Raw genomic sequence first — 17382 nt, 5'->3', positions numbered from 1 at the left:
TTGGCTACGGAAAAAATCAAAAGCTCCAGTACGGGAAAAGACACCCTAATCAGAGCCAAAAGACACAACATGCTCCACATGCAGCTGGGCCTCCAACACTGCTCTGTGACCCTATTAATCGTTCAGCTTGTACTTTCCACAGAAAACCAAAGTCATCAGGTGTAAATGTTCTCTGCTTCCACCACCGGACCTGTAAATGTATTTGAACTCAAACCTGTCCATTCCACCTCCTACCTGTAAAAACCCATCCATTCCACCTCCTGTCTGAAGCCAACGCCGCTTCTGTGCTGGGTTCCCGTCCCGCCTTGCCCCAGCAAGCCCATGGCTGTGTTAATTGTCCAAGTCCCCTCTGCCTACCTGCTGCTCCCGGCCTGTCCCTTACCCCCTGCCCGCTGGGTTTCACCTCCTGGATATGTCCTGTCTCTATCCTGGCCTCTCTTTCTTCCCTTCGCTGCTTGGGGCCAGGCCTCATCATTTTGTGTCTGGACCATTGCAGCAGCATTCTCTCGGGTCTCTTTCAACCTGGCCATCCTTTTATTGTTTTGGTTTTATTTTGGCCAGAACCTTTTTTTCCCCCCGACCACACCCCTGGGCGTATGGAATCTTAGTTCCCTGACCAGGAATGGAACCCGGTTCCTCGCCAGTGAAAGCACCGAGTCCCAACCATCAGACTGCTATCTGCACGGCCATCCTTGATATTGTCCTCCACACAGGTGCCAGCGAAGCCTCTCATGCTCAGACCTGCTCACATCCCCTGCAGTCTCATCTTCTGCAGCTTGGGGATTAGAGCGGTGTAGAAGGAATGCCCTCCTGGGTGAGGGAGCACCTATAATTTGGGAAAAACCTCCCATCCAATTCAAGTCCCAGCCTTGATAGATTGTCATTGCAAAGCTCTCTCCCCCGTGACCCCTAATTGCCCAGCTCCCCAGACTCACCTGCCTTGGACTTTCTGCCTTAATGACACCAGCCTGCCACACACCTCCCCACCCCTTCCAAGAACACGCTTACTGCCCTCCTTCACCAGGGCGGCTTCTGGTCGTCTTCCAGAACTCCACTCAGCCACCATGGACCCTGAGCCCTGGGCTGGGTAGTGACACCCCCTCCTCCGGGCAGCCCTAGCATCTTGCACGTTCCTAGGTGGTTTGTTGAGCAGCCTGGTGGTCTGGGTGCCTCTTAGGAGACTGGTTGGGAGCTGGCTCTAGAAGGTGGAGCTCATATCACCAGTTGAGCCTCACTCAGCTTTGGGTTCTAGCAGCCAATTCTCGGGCAATGGGAGCTGCCCCACTTCCTCCTTCCTCTAGAGCATCTGTCACAATATTGAAACTGTATTAAAATGATGTCTTTGTGTCTGTCCCCACCCTCCACTGTAAGCATCTTGAGAACAGGGACAGCGTTTTGTTTTTCACACTCCCTGGCATGCACCCAGTGCTACAGCTGAACCGAAGAGGGATTTGGCAAACCCCGGACAGGGTTTAATGTTTTCTTGGTCTTTGTACCGGAACAGATGGTCATAAAGACAGTTTATGAAATGTCATTAGGATAAGTGTAAACTCCTGTAGTTTCATCCCCAAGTAACAGGCGTGTGAGTTTCGGGCGGGCCACTGTGGCTTTGCAGCAGTTTGTGATAAGAGGTGGGGATTTTCACGGAGGAAGCAGCCAGGGTGGCGAGACTGCGGGACGCTGCTGGGAGGTTGGCCTGCCCCCCTGGTGTCCCCGAGATGTTGCTCTGTCATTGTCCCCATCCTCTCTTGTGTCTTCAGTAATTTTCCCTCCCATCCGTCCGTCCTCTCAGCCTGTAAACATGCCCATGTGGCCCCCAACCTTTCTTTCTTTCTTTCTTTTTAAAATAGTTATTTATTTATTTGGCTGCTCTGGGTCTTAGTTGAGCTCCCCTGGTGGCTCAGACCGTAAAGAATCTGCCTGCAATTCGGGAGACCCAGGTTCCGTCTCTGGGTCGGGAAGATCCCCAGGAGAAGGGAATGGCAACCCACTCCAGTATTCTTGCCTGGAGAATCCCATGGACAGAGGAGCCTGGCAGGCTACAGTGCATAGAGTTGCAAAGAGTCAGACATGACTGAGCAAGTAACACTTTTACTTTCCGGATCTTAGTTGCAGCATGTGGGATCTAGTTCCCTGACCAGGGAAGAACCTGGGACCCCTGCATTGGGAGCTTGGAGTCTTAGCCACTAGACCACCAGGGAAGTCCCTCCCTCAACCTTTAAACCCACTTTCCCACCCGGCTTCTTCCTCAAGGTACCCCCTCAACTCCTGTCCTTTCTTTTCACACACCTCTCCCTTCTCGTGATCTGCCCCCCTTTCTATCAGAAAACGCTTTCCCACCTTCAATTCCAGGACACCACATTCTCTTGATTCTTCCTCCCTGCCCGGAGCTAACTTTGTCTTATTGGAAAGATGGTGACCCTCCAATGCCAGCTGCTTCCCCATTTCTGATTTTTCCCACCATGATGTTGGATACACCCCCCTCCCCACCCCCTACCGTGGTTTACCGACTCCCTGGTTCCCTTGAGTCTGTCTTCTCCTCGCTCCATCATCCATCTCTCTTCGGTTGCAGTTTTCATCTGCCCATGAACAAGTGCGGATCTTCCCCATCCTTACACACCCTGCTGGCTTCTCAGGACTCTTCCATCCACTTAGGAACCTCCTGGAATTCTCTACTCTTCACCTTAGCCTTCTCCAAAGAAAAGGCAGCACCTCCCTGCCTTCCTCTTTCCCCTCTCCCCAGATGTTCAGTATCTCACAGTCAGACTTAGATCTGAGTTTGTCTGCTGTGGTTGCTCCCTAAATGACATCAGAGACCTAGCCAGCAGCTTTTTTTTTTTTCAGCCACACCATGAAGTTTTGGGGGTCTCAGTTCCCCCACCAGGAATTGAACCCAGCCCTCTGCAGTGAAAGCACCCAGAGTCCTAATCACTGGACCAGCACGCAATTCCCAGCACCTTTAACTGAGTGCCTTGCCTCCCCCTCTCCCTCTGGTTCCCATCTTCAGGGATATGCCTGCAGGATGTGGCCAACTCCTCCTTCGAGGGTGGCCCCAGGCCTCATCTTCTCCTTCCATACTGTCTGGACTTTCTTGGGCTCCGGCAGTGGCCGCTCCTCCCATCCTAGATGGAGACTTTGCCTGGGGCTCTGTCCTGGGTCTTTTCTCTTCTTAACACTTTCCCCATTGTTTATGATAATAAATGTATTAAATAAACATATTATCATGTCTGGGGACAGCCTGGAGCATTTAACAGGGATGCTTCCATACCAGGGGTACTTACTCAGTGTTCCTCAGGAGCATCAGCTAAGAAGAGCATGAGTTTAATGTAAATAGACCCAGATTCTGATGCCGATCCTGGCCTTGATCCTTTGTTGCGTGATCTCAGGCACATTGATTACCTTTCTAACTACAGTAATCGTGAGGATGAAATGTGATAATGGGTGCTCAGAAAAAGCAGGTTCCCTCTTCTTCCTGAGACGGAAGGAGCTGGAAAAAAAACAGAGTGGGGTGGGCACCAGCGTGAGGGACCCTAGGACACCAGTGAGATCAAAGCCAAGCATTTGTGTGGCTTCAGGATTCGGAGGAAAGCCATTGGCACGACAGTTCTCATCTGCCAGGAGCCAGAATCCTTCCTGAATGATCTTCAGCTGCAGCCCTGGAACTGGCCGGAAGTAGGAGGAGACAAGATGACCTGAAGCAGCATCTGAGGACATGTTGAGATCACTGGCTGTGTCCCCACCCATAAATGACCGGCCAGTGGTTGGAATTTTGCTGCACTTGCCCTGGCCCTTTTGGCCTTCACACTGGCCTGCCTTAGTTTGCTCTCCTGCTGTTTTTATAGTTGTTTTCTCTGCTGTCCTTCATCCCTTGACCCCCACTACATGCATCAATACCAATACCCAACCCTGATGCCCCCTTCCTGACTTTCCCTCCATCTGAGTTCAGCTGCTGGGGTAGGAGGTTCCAGGGTCTTATCACAGGTCTGTCAGCTCTTCAGATGTTAATAGCATCACACCCTGTCAGCTGGGAGCTGGGTAGATGTGTATCCGACCTTCAAAATCCTTTGAAAATGAGGAAGAGAAGCTGGTTAGCCAGCAAGCAAATTTATCTGGCAAGAACCAGGGTGTCTTTCTCTCTCTCCCTTTTTTTGAGTTTTTTTTTTCTGTTAACATTTTAAGATCAGCCTCTTTCTTTTAACCTGCTGTGTAGTATTCCTTAGAATTAAAACACCCTCTTTTGTTTGGACTTTGTGCTATTGTGGGAAGATTTGAGTTGCTTTTGCTTCTTCCCTAGGAACGATGCTTCAGGGAGTGCCCTTGAACATGACTCATGGGAGTGTTTCTTTAGGACAGATCCCAGAGCTTAGAGCAAAGATCCCCAACCTTTTTGGCACCAGGGACCGGAAGACAGTTTTTCCATGGACTGGGGTTGGGGGGTGGGTTGGTTTCAGGATGGTTCCATTATATTTATTGTGCACTTTATTTCTATTATTATTACATCAGCTCCACGTCAGATCATCAGGCATTAGATCCCGGAGGTTGGAGACCTGTGGGTTAGAAGATATAAGTATATTTATGTGTATTTGAAATTTTGTTAGATCCTGCCAGATTGCCCAGATAAAAGACTGTACCACCACAGGAAAAATGTTTTTTTGGTGTCATCATTTCATGTCTTGCATAAGGAGGTATTCTCATTGCTAAAGGTATAAACAGATTTTTCTGTATTTTCTTCTAAGATTGTTCTTCTGAGTAAGTTCTAAAAAGTTTTGCTTTTTGCATTTGACCCCACACACCCTGGAGCAGGGGGATTTTTTTTTTTTTCCATTGTATTGGTACCTCCTGAATAGTCCGCTTTGTTTTTAGACTTGCTGACCCACATGTTTACTGCTATTCTACTACAGTCGTGTTTATCTTTTAAAAAAAATTTTTGGTCATATATATATATATATATATATATATAACATATAAATAAATTATATATATAAATATAAATTTATATATGGATATAAATTTATAAAACATAAATTTTCCATTTTAACCAGTTTTAAGTATACAGTTTAGGGACTTCCCTGGTGGTCCAGTGGTTAAGACTTCATTTTCTAGTGCAGGGGTGCATGTTCAATCCCTAGTCTGGGAACTAGGATGCTACATGCCTGGAAACCAAAAAGCCAAAACATAGAAGCAATACTGTAACAAATTCAATGAAGACTTAAGAAAAATGGTCTGCATAAAAAAAAATCTTAAAATTATACAGTTCAGCGGCATTAATAACATTCCTTGTGTTGTCCCACAGTCGTCCCTGTTTACAGTTTTTCATCATTCCAAATAGAAACTCTACCTGTGACACAGAACTTCCCTTTTCCCGTCTAACCTTGCACCTTGTAATGTCTACTCAACTTTCCGTGTCTGCGAATTCCCATATTCTAAATTTCACATACAGCGATTGTCCTTTTGGTCTGGCTTATTTCACGTAGAATTAGTTTACAAGAGTCGTCCACGTCATATCGTAAATCAGAACTCCATTTCTTTTTATAGCTGAAGAATATTCCATCGTATGGATATACTCTGGTTTATATATCCGTTCATCTGTTGACCAGCAACTTCCTTTTGGCTATTCTGAATAATGCTGCCCTGAACATTGGCATACAGCTGTCTGTCTGAGTTCCTGTTTTTAATGTTCTTGGGTATATACCCAGGAGGGGAACTGCCGGCTGCCATGGTCATGCTGTTTAACACTCTTCCTTGGTGGTCACAGAGGAGAGGTCATTTCCTTCGTTTTAGTGGTTGTTCAGTCTCTGAGCCTTGTTCTTCTCCATTTTTTACATTCACCTGTCCCGATTTCCCCCCACCCCCCCAAAGCCCAGCACTGATATTGGCACAGGCTGGTACCAAGTGCAGGTCAGCCTGGGTGGACACGTGAACTCTAGACCACGGGAAGAGCAAGGTTCCCCCTGATTCTGTCACAAGACAGCAAGAAGCCATGGAAAGAGCCTGCAATCTTAATGTTGTTTAGTCGCTAAGTCGTATCTGACTGTTTGCTACCCCATGGACTGCAGCACGCCAGGCTCCTCTGTCCTCCACCATTTCCTAGAATTTGCTCAAATTCACACCCATCGAGTCGGTGATGCTATCCAACCATCTCAGCCTCTGTCGCCCCCTTCTCCTCCTGCCTTCAATCTTTCCCAGCATCAGGGTCTTTTCAAATGAGTCGGCTCTTCACATCAGGTGGCCAAAGTATTGAAGCTGCAGCTTCAGTCCTTCCAGTGGATATTCAGGGTTGACTTCCTTTAGGATTGACTGGTTTGATCCCCTTGCTGTCCAAGGGACTCTCAAGAGTCTTCTCTAGCGCCACGATTCGAAAGCATCAATTCTTCAGCGCTCAGCCTTCTTTATGGTCTAACTCTCACATCTGTATATGACTACTGGAAAAACCATAGCTTTGACTATGTGGACCTTTGTCAGCAAAGTGATGTCTCTGCTTTTTAATATGCTCTCTAGGGTTGTCAGTCTTAATACTGGTGTGTGAATCCAACAAGAGACCTGAATTCTGTTTCTTACACAAGCCCTGAGTTTCTGTGTGTCTTGTTTAACTCATCTGTCAAAGGCAACAGCACCCTGACACGCAGGACGTTGAGACATGAGATGTGGGTGTGAAAGCCCTTTGCTAAAGTCAAAGGCACTCACCGGCAGGAGGGAGGGAAGAGTCCAAAGTATGTGCCAGTCAGAGTGGAGCCTGGCACGCTGGTGAACTGATTTCTTGCAGGCATTCATTCCTACCTCCAACCACTCTCTACTGAGTTACTGCTCTGTAACAGGCGATGTTCCAGAGGCTGGAATTCAGACATGAGCCAAGAGAAAAAAAGAGGCCCCAGCCTCATCAATCTGCTCAGTGATCCAGGAACAAACCCCAAGAGCCCTACCTCCCTTCCCAGTGCTTTTGATACCAACTTTAGACTTTTTAAAGACACAGCACGACATGACATGGTGAAGAGTTTTGTTTTAAAGAGACGTCTCTAGCTTTAAGGAGAAAAATAGGTTTGAAAATGTAGAATAAAGAATACGCCAGGGGACTTCCCTTGGCTGGTCCAGTGGTTAAGACTCTGAGCTTCCACTGCAGGGGGCGCAGGTTCGATCCCTGGTCAGGGAACTAAGGTCTTGCAAAGATTCCCGCATGCCATGTGGCGTGACCCAAAAAAAAGAAAAAAATGAATAGGCCACCTATTGGCAAGTCACATCTGCTTGAGATGCCATGAGGAGAGCCTTCGGGGGTTTCTGCATGAACCAAACGAAGAGAAATGATTTCAGCTACTCCCCCCACCACCACGCTCTGGGAAAATTCGAGAGCTGTGGGCTCCAGGTCTCTTCTTGAAGGAGTTCAGGGGTGGGAATCAGGGTGACTGTCACCAGGATCTCTGCAACACTAGGTCTAACTAGGAATGGTGGTGGTTGGCCCTGTTTGGTCCCACTGGGGACAGAGATTGGCTTATCCGGTTTGGTAACTGAGTCCTGCCCCTTGGGAGCCCTTAGAGGTGACCCTAAGAGTCCATGGCCACTGAGCATACATGCTGCCCTGGCTGCCAGTCATCTCCTTGAAACCTCTCCATAACCCTCCACCGTCTCTCAAAAAAAGACTCAGGAAAAGTTAAGGAGGGACTTCCCTGGTGGTCCAGTGGCTAAGACTCCAAGCTCCCAGTGCAAGAGGCCCGGGTTTGATCCCTGGTCAGGGAACTAGGTCCCACAGGCTGCAACTAAGACCCAATGCAGCCTAAATATATAAATATGTATATATATATATTTTTTAAACAAAATTAAAGTTAAGGGCCTCAGTCCAGGTCACCCAGCTATGCATGACAGAGCCTCTTTCTGGGACACTAGTTGAGCCAGATTCCAGGAGCTGGGCAAAGGAAGGAGCAGGAAGGTTGATGGGGCAAGAATTGGCAAGAAACTCTAGGTAATAAACCCTGTTAGACTCATGAGGACAGGTTTTATGATTTATTAATAAACTTAGCAATAAAGGGGCTTTTCTGGAACTTGGAAAATTTTATAGGCACTAATAGTTTCCCAAGTACCTTCCCATATGTTCTTTTTCACTTGATTCTTATAACAACCTCTTTTAAGAGCGATTTTTAAAAATGTATTTATTTATTCAGCAGTTGTGGCACATGGGCTTAGTTGCCCCGTGGCATGTGGGATCTTCCCAGACCAGGGATTGAACTTGTGTCTCCTCTACTGGCAGGTGGATTCTACTTCCACCTATTTCCAGATTACCAAGTTATTGGAAATAAATATAAATATCATATAGTATACACACTAGGTATATCAATATATATCCTATATACACACTATGTTATAATAGTGTGTGTATGTGTATTAAACACTGGACCACCAGGGAAGTTCTAGGCAATTCTCCTTTTAACCTACGTTAACTAGCTTCCTTCCATCCATGGGGAAATTGAGGCACAGAGAGGCTGAGGGACTTGCCCGAGGCCACACAGCACCAGGGTTGCAGCCCAGGGTCTCATGTGATTTTCTAGGTAACCTGCCCAAGGCCATGTGGCAGTGAAAGCTGGAAGCTGGACTTGAACTTGGTAATTCAGATTTTGAAAGCGTCTATTCATCCAGACTGTGTCTTCAGAATCCTGGGATGTTTTTACTAGGGGGGGAGGGGCGGTCCTTGAAGACCCTCTCACTGTCCCTCCTTCTCCCCGGGCCCTGTGCTCACAGGTGCCCCCTGCCCCATCTGCCTGCGTGAGCAGCTACCTTCTGCTAAATGGCTTTTGTACAGAGCCCATGTCCTGGCTCTTAAAAAGGAATGCGTGGGATGAATAAGCACCTAAAAATAACTCCAGATCAATTTTGGGTGGGGGGAGAGGGCTGTGTTTTCCTTTCTCCCCTCCTCCTCCCTCCCTCTGCCCCCAAGGCCCACAAACCGCTGCTGGCTGACAGCTGGGCCAGGCTGGCTTCCTGTAAGGCTGTAATAACATGGAATTAACCCAGCAGCCGCCCTCTCCAGCACGGAAATGCCAGTGCTTGGTCACTATAGACGTCTCTGAGTTGATACCTTCCTGCCTCGGTCCACGCTCCCGGAACAAGTCTTTTGCTCATCAGCTAAGAGATTCCTGAACTTTTCCTCCTTGGGGAAGGAGCAGTGGAAAAACCCCTCCAAATGAGAGGCTGGCAGCTTCTTGACTGGGCCATCTGAGGGAGCCCCAAATTCCTGCCTCCCGGGAGGGGCCAGGCAGGCAGGAGCAGAGCAGCCTGGGGCCCCGTGTTGAGGTTTCCAGGCCGTCTGCTGACTCAGGGACTTAGCCGAGTGGCTCCCATCTGTCTGTGCTTCTAGCAGGCCCCTGACTCCCGCCGGTCACCCACGGGCTGATGGGAGAGGCTTTACAAATCCAGCAGATCTTTGCTGCCCAGAACCTACCAGTTAAAAGCAGCATCCTGAGAGCAGACACGTCTCTTCCTCGTCGGGGTCTCTCTTGGAAAATGGATTGGTTCTGGGGGTGTGCTAGGCATTTTCATATAGCTCAGCCATGCTTGGGGGTCTCTTTCCCTGTGATATCAAACACGTAGAGAGGGAGATCAGTGTTTAATGATGGTAAGGGTTGGGGGATGGAATGGCAATGTAAAGAGGGGAAAGAAATATACCAGGGGCAGGACTTCCCTGGTGTGCCAGTGGTTAAAACTTCACCTTCCCTAAGCAGGGGGCATGGGTTCGATCCCTTAATGGGGCACTAGATTCTGCATGCCACAACTAAGATCCATCCAAAAAAAAATCTATCAGAGTCAATGGGTTCAGAGGTCCCCACTTAGGTTGAACCTTTGGCCAAGGGATGGAAAGTTCCAGAATTCCAGTGTAGGAGAAGTGCAAAGGGAAGTGCCACACCTCCTAGTCTCCTGTACCCCTCATTTCAGCCAGGACTGGGGTGGGGCTTCATGAGCCACAGCTGTGTGGTCAGGGGTTGAGTTGTCCCCAGTCCTGGGTGCACATCGGCACATCCCCAAGAGGAGCTTTAAAATGCAGATGCCCGGGCTCTGTCCCCAGGCCATTTATATCAGCATCCCTGAGGTGGGGCCCAGGCTTCCGAGGTGACTGTGGCATGCAGTGAGGTTGGAGAGCAACTACCGGCAATAACCACCTCTGTTTCCCTCCCCGCTACTGTTTTGCTTCTCAGCTTCAGAAGTGGGCATTGCCATGCCAGCCATCGTGTCCTACATCAGAGGGGCTTGGTAGATCACGCTGAGGGCTCCTGTGCCCCCGATGATGATGGAGATGACGATGATTCTGGCCACACTCCAAGGACTAGAAGCATTCGAAATGAGCTTTCGCATGACTTCATTAAAAGGAGTCTCAGGATTCCCTGGGGGCCCAGTGGATAAGAATCGTCCTGCCAATGCAAGGGATGTGGGTTTGATCCCTGGTCCGGGAAGATCCCACGTACCTTGGAGCAACAAAGTCTGTGCACCACAACTACCCAGCCTGAGTGCTCTGGGGCCCTGGGGCCGCAACAAGAGAAGCACCACAAGAATGTAACCTCTGCTCACCACCCCATGCACCGCCGGGGGGAGACCCAGCACAGCCAAACATAAAATACTTACTTATTTTCTTTATTAAAAAGAAAAAGCGGGATTTCCTTGGTGGTCCAGTGGTCCAGTGCTTTAGATTCTGCACTCCCAATGCAGGGGGCCCAGGTTCAATCCCTGGTCAGGGAACCAGATGCCATATGCCTCAACTAAAGATCTCACATGCCACAACTAAGACCCATTGCAGCCAAATATATAAATAAATAAAATGAAGAAAAGCAACCCCATAATTAAAATGCATACTAACAGTAACATAATTCAAACTTCCTGCCAACCCCAGTGAGGGCAGGTTTCCCATGGGCAGGGCAATGCTAGCTGCCCAGCATGATTCAATGTGGCTCTGGAATATACTGCCTATCTTCAGTCCTGGATCCCCTGACTATTAGCTGTGGGGCCCTGGGAAAGGCACTTAACCTCTCTGGGCCTCCCTCCTTATCTGTAAAAATATGGGTAATAACAGGAACACTTAGTATAGGAGGTTGTTGTGGGAACTAAAAGAAATAATGCTTGTGAAGTGCTTGTCACAGCGCCCAGCACCTGGTAAGAACTCAACAGACATTATCAGTTACTATTATTATTCACAGCATGACACGCCCCGCCCCCCAACACACCCACCTTCCTTCAGGCTTCCTGATTCCCTGCCCTCCCTGCCCTCCGGTATCCTGACGTACATTCTAGGTCCTGGAACTCTCATATATCTTGAGGGTTTGTTTGTTTTTTTCTTTTTCATTTTTTTACAAAATATTTATTTATTTACCAGAGTCTTAGTAGCATCATGTGGTATCAGGTATCCAACCCAATGAAAGTGAAAGTCGTGTCCGACTCTTTGCGACCCCATAGATGTAGCCTGCCAGGCTCCGCTGTCCATGCAATTCTCCAGGCCAGAATACTGCAGTGGGTGGCCATTCCCTTCTCCAGGGGATCTTCCCAAGCCAGAGATCGAACCCAGGTCTCCCACATTACAGGCAGATTCTTTACTGTGTGAACCACCCAGGGAAGCCCACTGAACCCAGGCCCCCTGCATTGGGAACTCAGGGTCTCAGCCACTGGACCACCAAGGAAGCCCCTCTTTTTCAGCTTTTTCAAGTGTCATCATCGCAGGGTTTTTCACAGGGTTTGATCCCTGATTGGGGAACTAAGGTTCCGCAAGCAGCATGGCACGGCCAATAATAATGTTCTATCTGCCTTACTTGAACTGAATGAGATAATGGACAAAAAGTCATTTTGTAAAATTTATAAACTTTACAACGTTTACAGCTCTCTGCATATGCTTGGTAGCGGTAGCAGGTAGCATAGTAACATATATTACATACGGCTATTTTGCAGGAAGTACTGCATAGTTTAAACCTCGTTGCTGCTGCTGCTAAGTCGCCTCAGTCGTGTCCGAGCCTGTGCGACCCCATAGACGGCAGCCCACCAGGCTCCCCCGTTCCTGGGGTTCTCCAGGCAAGAACACTGGAGTGGGTTGCCTTTTCCTTCTCCAGCGCGTGAAAGTGAAAAGTGAAAGTGAAGTCGCTCAGTTGTGTCTGACTCTTAGTGACCGCATGGACTTGCAGCCTACCAGACTCCTCCGTCCATGGGATTCTCCAGGCAAGAGTACTGGAGTGGGCTGCCATTGCCTTCTTCCTTAAGCTTCATTACTGGGAATTAATGAACTCTCAGTGCTCTAGAAGACACAGCCCTGAGCGGCTCAGTGGCCTCTTCAGTGTGGTATTTGTAGGGCTAGGCTGCAGAATCACAGTTCTCCAGTAGGTGTCACCCTCCACCAGGACACATTCTCTGCATCTTCCGTCCTGACTTCTTGCATCCATTCAGCGCTTTGTTGTTCAGTCGCTAAGTCATGTCCAACATTTTGCAACCCCATGGATTGCAGCAGGCCAGGCTCCTCTGTCCTCCACCACTTCCTGGAGATTGCTCAAATTCATGTCCATGGAATCGGTGATGCCATCCAACCATCTCATCCTCTGTCATCCCCTTCTCCTCTTGCCTTCAATCTTTCCCAGCATCAGGGTCTTTTCAGAAGAGTCAATTCTTTGCATCAGGTGGCCAAAGTATTGGAGTTTCAGCTTCAGCATCAGTCCTTCCAATGAATATTCCGGGTTGACTTCCTTTAGGATTGACTGGTTTGATCTCCTTGCAGTCCAAGGGATTCTCAAGAGTCTTCTCTAGCACAATTCGAAAGCATCAGTTTTTTGGACCTTGGCCCTTTTTATGGTCCAGCTCTTACATCCATACATCACTACTGGAAAAATCATATCTTTGACTCTACAGACCTTTGTTGGCAAAGTGATGTCTCTGCTTTTTAATACACTGTCTAGGTTTGTCATAGCTTTTCTTCCAAGGAACAAATGTCTTTTAATTTTGTGGCTGCAGCCATGATCTTAGTTTAAGTTAAGGGTGGAGCAGTGTTATGGGTGTAGAATTTAGGTTGAAGAGAGCCTGGAGGCAGGGAAGTAAGTTTGGGGTGGGTTGCTCAGTGAGGCTTAGCCTCTGCCTGAGGGAACTCAAGTGAGCAGAGAGAGCCCAGGGCAAGAACCGTCCCCATCCAAGGTTGATGCAGGCTGTACCCAGAGGCTGTCCCTTGCTGGAAGGGACACTGAGTGACTGGCTGTGGGTCAGGGATGCCTTTATAGAGAAGGTGATATTTGAGATGGGTCAGAAAAGGTAAGAAAGAATCTTCCACGCTGAGAAGATGGGAAGGGCATTTCAGGAGTATCCCGAGATGCACTGGAACCTCATTGATGGGGGTGTACAGGAGAGGATGGGAGAAGGTGGCTAGAATGGAGGGCTATGAGGCCAGATGAGTAAGGACCTTGAAGGCTGGGTAAACTCTAGAAGGGTTTTTTGTTTCGCTTTTTATTCCATTTGGGGTTGGCCAGTAAGGAGTCACAATTAAAGGTGTAGAAGATGAACTGGACAGGTAGAGACCAGAGGCGGGAAGGCCTGTTAGGAGGCTGTGATTTAGTCTTATCCAGTGCAGGAACAATTGGTATTGCGATAGAAGACATAGACTGGAAACTATTTGCAAGAAAGAATCACATGGACATGGGAACTGACATGGGGTGAGAGTGGGAGTTGTCAATGGAGGGATTAAGGCCAACCTTCATGTTTCTTTTTTTTTTTTCCATTTATTTTTATTAGTTGGAGGCTAATTACTTTACAATATTGTAGTGGTTTTTGCCATACATTGACATGAATCAGCCATGGATTTACAACCTTCATGTTTCTAGCTTGACGAACTAAGTGGATGTGGAACAGGAGCAGATGGTGAAAACAGAGGTAAAAGAAAATATTATCTTTGGATTCCTTGAGTCTTTGAGTCTGAAACCCCCAGGTGTTGATGTCTGGTGAAAGTCTCTCAGTCATGTCTGACTCTTTGCGACCCCGTGGACTCTACAGTCCATGGAATTCTCCAGGTTAGAACACGAGAGGGTAGACTTTCCCTCCTCCAGGGGATCTTCCCAAGCCAGGGATCGAACCCAGGTTTTCCGCATTGCAGGCAGATTCTTTCCCAGCTGAGCCACCAGGGAAACCCAAGAATACTGGAGTGGGTAGCCTATCCCTTCTCCAGTGGATCTTCCTGACCCAGGAATGGAACTGGGGTCTCCTGCACTGCAGGTGGATTCTTGACCAGCTAGGCTATCAGGGACGTCCAGTAGATAGCGGAATACAGTGACCTGGAGCTGATGATGAAAGAGCACAGGAGGGGCTTACCTGGTGGCCTAGTGGTAAAGAATCCACCTTGCAATGCAAGCCCCCTGCCCCTAATGCAGCAGGAGAGGAATAGCTGCTACTCCTGGCTCCTGCTGGCCTTAAGAGCAGCTCCCTGGCAAAGAAGTCCAGCAGAGAGGGCAGCCCTAAGGCAGGCGCTGTCTAGAGCCTTGACACTGTCCCTCATTACCTTTGCCCAGTTTGTTAGTTTGTTAGTTGTATGTTAGTGTGTTAGTTTCCTGTGTCCAGGGAAACCAATGATTGTTAACTTGGTAGCTCTAACGACAGAAATCGATTCTCTTGTAGTTCTGGAGGCCGGAAGTCCAAAATCTACTGAGACAAAATCAGGGTGTTGAGGGGGCCCCTCCTGGTTCCCACAGGCTCTACAAGAGAGTCTGCTCCTTGCCTGTTGGCGCTTCTGGTGGCTGACAGCATCTCTTAGCTTGTGGCTGCATCTCTCTAATCTCTGCCTCTTCTGTGGGTCAGATCTCCTTCTTGCAAGGATGCACAAGACCCCGTCAGAGGTCTACCCAGATAATCCAGGTCCTCTTCCCACCTGGGAATCCTTGGCTTAATCCTATGTGCCATGTAGGGTAGTATCTACAGGTTCCAGGGATTGGGGCCTGATATCTTTGGCTGTGTGGGGGCTGAGGGTGGGGGTGATGATTCGGCCTATTACTACAGGCAAGGTTTGGGAAAGTTCTTTCACTGAACCCTTACCACCTGTATGTGAAGCAGGTGCCCCTATTCACATTTTAGCAACGTGAAAATGAGCTTTGCCAGCTAAGAGGTCATGATCTATTGGGCGATCTTGATCAACCCCAGCTAAGGGTTCATAATATATTTCTTTAAAATATTTATTTATTTAGGCTGCACTGGGTCTTAGTTGCAGCCCTCAGGATCTTTAGTTGTGGCATGTGGGATTTTGTTCCCTGACTAGGGATCAAACTTGGGCTCCCTGCATTGGGAGCACAGAGTCTTAGCCTCTGGACTACCAGAGGCTAAAAAATATATATTTTTTAAACATGAAATCCTTTTTTTTTTTCCCTTAAGCAAAAAAGGCCGTTGTGCATTTAATCAGGTGGCAGATAATCCAAAACTCACTTCCGTGTCCGGTGGCTGCTGCGGGCTCACCTGGCCCTGATCTCCCTTGGCTGTCCATGTTGGAGGATGAGGAAGTGGTGGCATGCTTCCCTCTTGCCTCGTCCCTTGCTGGGGTTCACCCTTGTGGACATGTGTCAGTAGCAGGGTCCATGGAGCCCGGAATGCCAGCACCGACCAGAGGAGCCTTCCTGTCTTCCCTGGCCGGGGCACAGTGCAGAGAGGCTTGCCAAGAGTAGCTGTAGGGTAGGGTGGGAGAGTCAGTGTGCGGTCCACACTGGGGGTTAGACAGAGAGACCTGAGCCCAGAGAGCCCTTTCCTGCAGCTAAGGGCCCCTGGACTGGGCTCCTGAGCTGGGAAATGAAAAAAATAACCACTGCAACAAAAGCCCCTGACCCTCCTGTTCTTCTGCTTTTGTATCTTATCTATATCATCCTTTATTTCACAGGGTTCTCACGTCCCCCAAGAAGGCAGGCAGAGAAACAGCCCCTATGTCATAGATGGAGAACTCAGCTTTGAAGGGGAAGGGGCTGTCCTACTCAGCCCAGCAGGCCCTGGGGCCAGGAGTGGGGATTTCCTAGCACTGGTGTGGGTTAGAGGGTCAGAGGGTCATGGACGCATGTGATCACCTATTCAGTAGAAAGGATTTTAGAAGCTGGACACTCCGGTCGGCAGGAAAGCTCTTTGGGGCTCAGACTGCAGTCCTTGGGCTTCCCAGGTGGCGCTAGTGGTAAAGAACCTGCCTGCTAATGCAGGAGACATAAGAGATGAGGGTTCAATCCCCGAGTTGGGTAGATCCCCTGGAGAAGGGCATGGCAACCCACTCCAGTAATTTTTGCCAGGAGAATCCCATGCACAGAGGAGCCTGGCAGAGTCGCAAAGAGTCGGACACGACTGAATCGACTTAGCGCCATGCACACTGTCCCTAGTGAGGTTTCTTATGCCTTCATTTCCTGCCAAGTGTGTGACTTGGGGCAAGTGACCTCCCTTCTCTGGGCCTCTGATTCCTTACCCTGTAAAGCAGTCTTGGCCTTGGTGGGATCAGGTTCCTGGTGACTCGGTTAGGAGGAATCTTTCTTCTTCCTGTTCAACCAAGGATGCCTGTGTTGAAACCAGAGGCGTCGGGCCTCCAGCCTTTTTCTGGAGACCTGTCTCCCCAGAGGGCATTTGCCAGGAGCCCTTTTCCACCCCCAGCCGCATCTCCTTGCAGAGGGGCGTCTGTCTCCCATTTCTCGTAGGCAGACAAGGTATTGAGTAAGGGAGGGCAGGCTTCATTTAGAAGCCAGTTTCTCGCACTGCAGGCACGGGTGGAGGGGGACCTCGGAGCCTTCCGGGGATACCTGTACCACCCCAGACTCATCTGGGCGTCCCCCACTCCCAAAGCCCCCCTTCCCGGGGGGGGGGGGGGGCGGGGATGAGCCGCGGGAGGCTAACCACTAGGTCTGAATTCTGCCTTTGTCCAGTGAAGCCAAGTTGGGAGGGGCCGAGCGGACCCCCTGCCCCCACTGGAATGTCGGCTCGGTGCGCGGGGTGGGGTGGGGGCAGTCCTCGCCCCCCCTCTTTGCAGCCGCCTCCCCTGCTCACTTCCTGAGTCCCCCTAATCCCACCACCCCAACGCGCACACGCGCGCATACACTTCCCGGAGGCCCGGCGGCCTCGCTGCGGGCTCAGCGATCCCGGCCCCGGGCCTGGGGGGAGCGGAGAAGCGCCCTTTTGTTATTCAAATCACACCCTCGCCGCGCGCCCGGGCCGCAGGCTGTCCGGCCCGGGGAATCCATCCCCCCGATCCCACCCGCCCCGGAGGCCCCGCACCGCCACGGCCACCGTCGCGGAGGCCCGGGCGCCCGCAGCCGAATCCGGGATTCCCCGGCCCCCGGGGCTCCGCCGTGCCGCGCCTCCCCCGCCCCCGGAGCGCGCTGCGGCTCGGCCCCCCGCCCCCGCCCCCTCCCGCCTCCCCTCCCCCTCCCCTTCCTTTCTCCGGACCAG

General features: G+C 49.8%; 1 protein-coding gene and 1 long non-coding RNA gene across 4 annotated transcripts in view; one reads left to right on the top strand and one right to left on the bottom strand.

Annotated features, from left to right (window-relative positions):
* HIP1 (huntingtin interacting protein 1) overlaps nt 1-17382 on the top strand; it is a 134044-nt gene that overhangs the window by 34646 nt on the left and 82016 nt on the right. The window lies entirely within an intron of this gene.
* LOC133063728 (uncharacterized) lies at nt 4241-17263 on the bottom strand. 2 transcript variants are annotated; one of them, XR_009694484.1, is made up of 6 exons: nt 17209-17263; nt 16409-16479; nt 15400-15635; nt 9425-9553; nt 6685-6830; nt 4241-4547 (listed from the first exon to the last, which is right to left on the bottom strand). It is a non-coding gene; the product is annotated as an uncharacterized LOC133063728 (long non-coding RNA). The 2 variants fall into 2 exon arrangements; XR_009694483.1 differs by having other exon boundaries at nt 4241-6830.

Source organism: Dama dama, chromosome 10 (genome assembly GCF_033118175.1).
Source record: "Dama dama isolate Ldn47 chromosome 10, ASM3311817v1, whole genome shotgun sequence".
In the NCBI taxonomy this organism is placed as follows: domain Eukaryota; kingdom Metazoa; phylum Chordata; class Mammalia; order Artiodactyla; family Cervidae; genus Dama; species Dama dama.
Note: the sequence above shows the minus strand (reverse complement) of the source record. Positions and strands in the feature narration are given on the sequence as shown.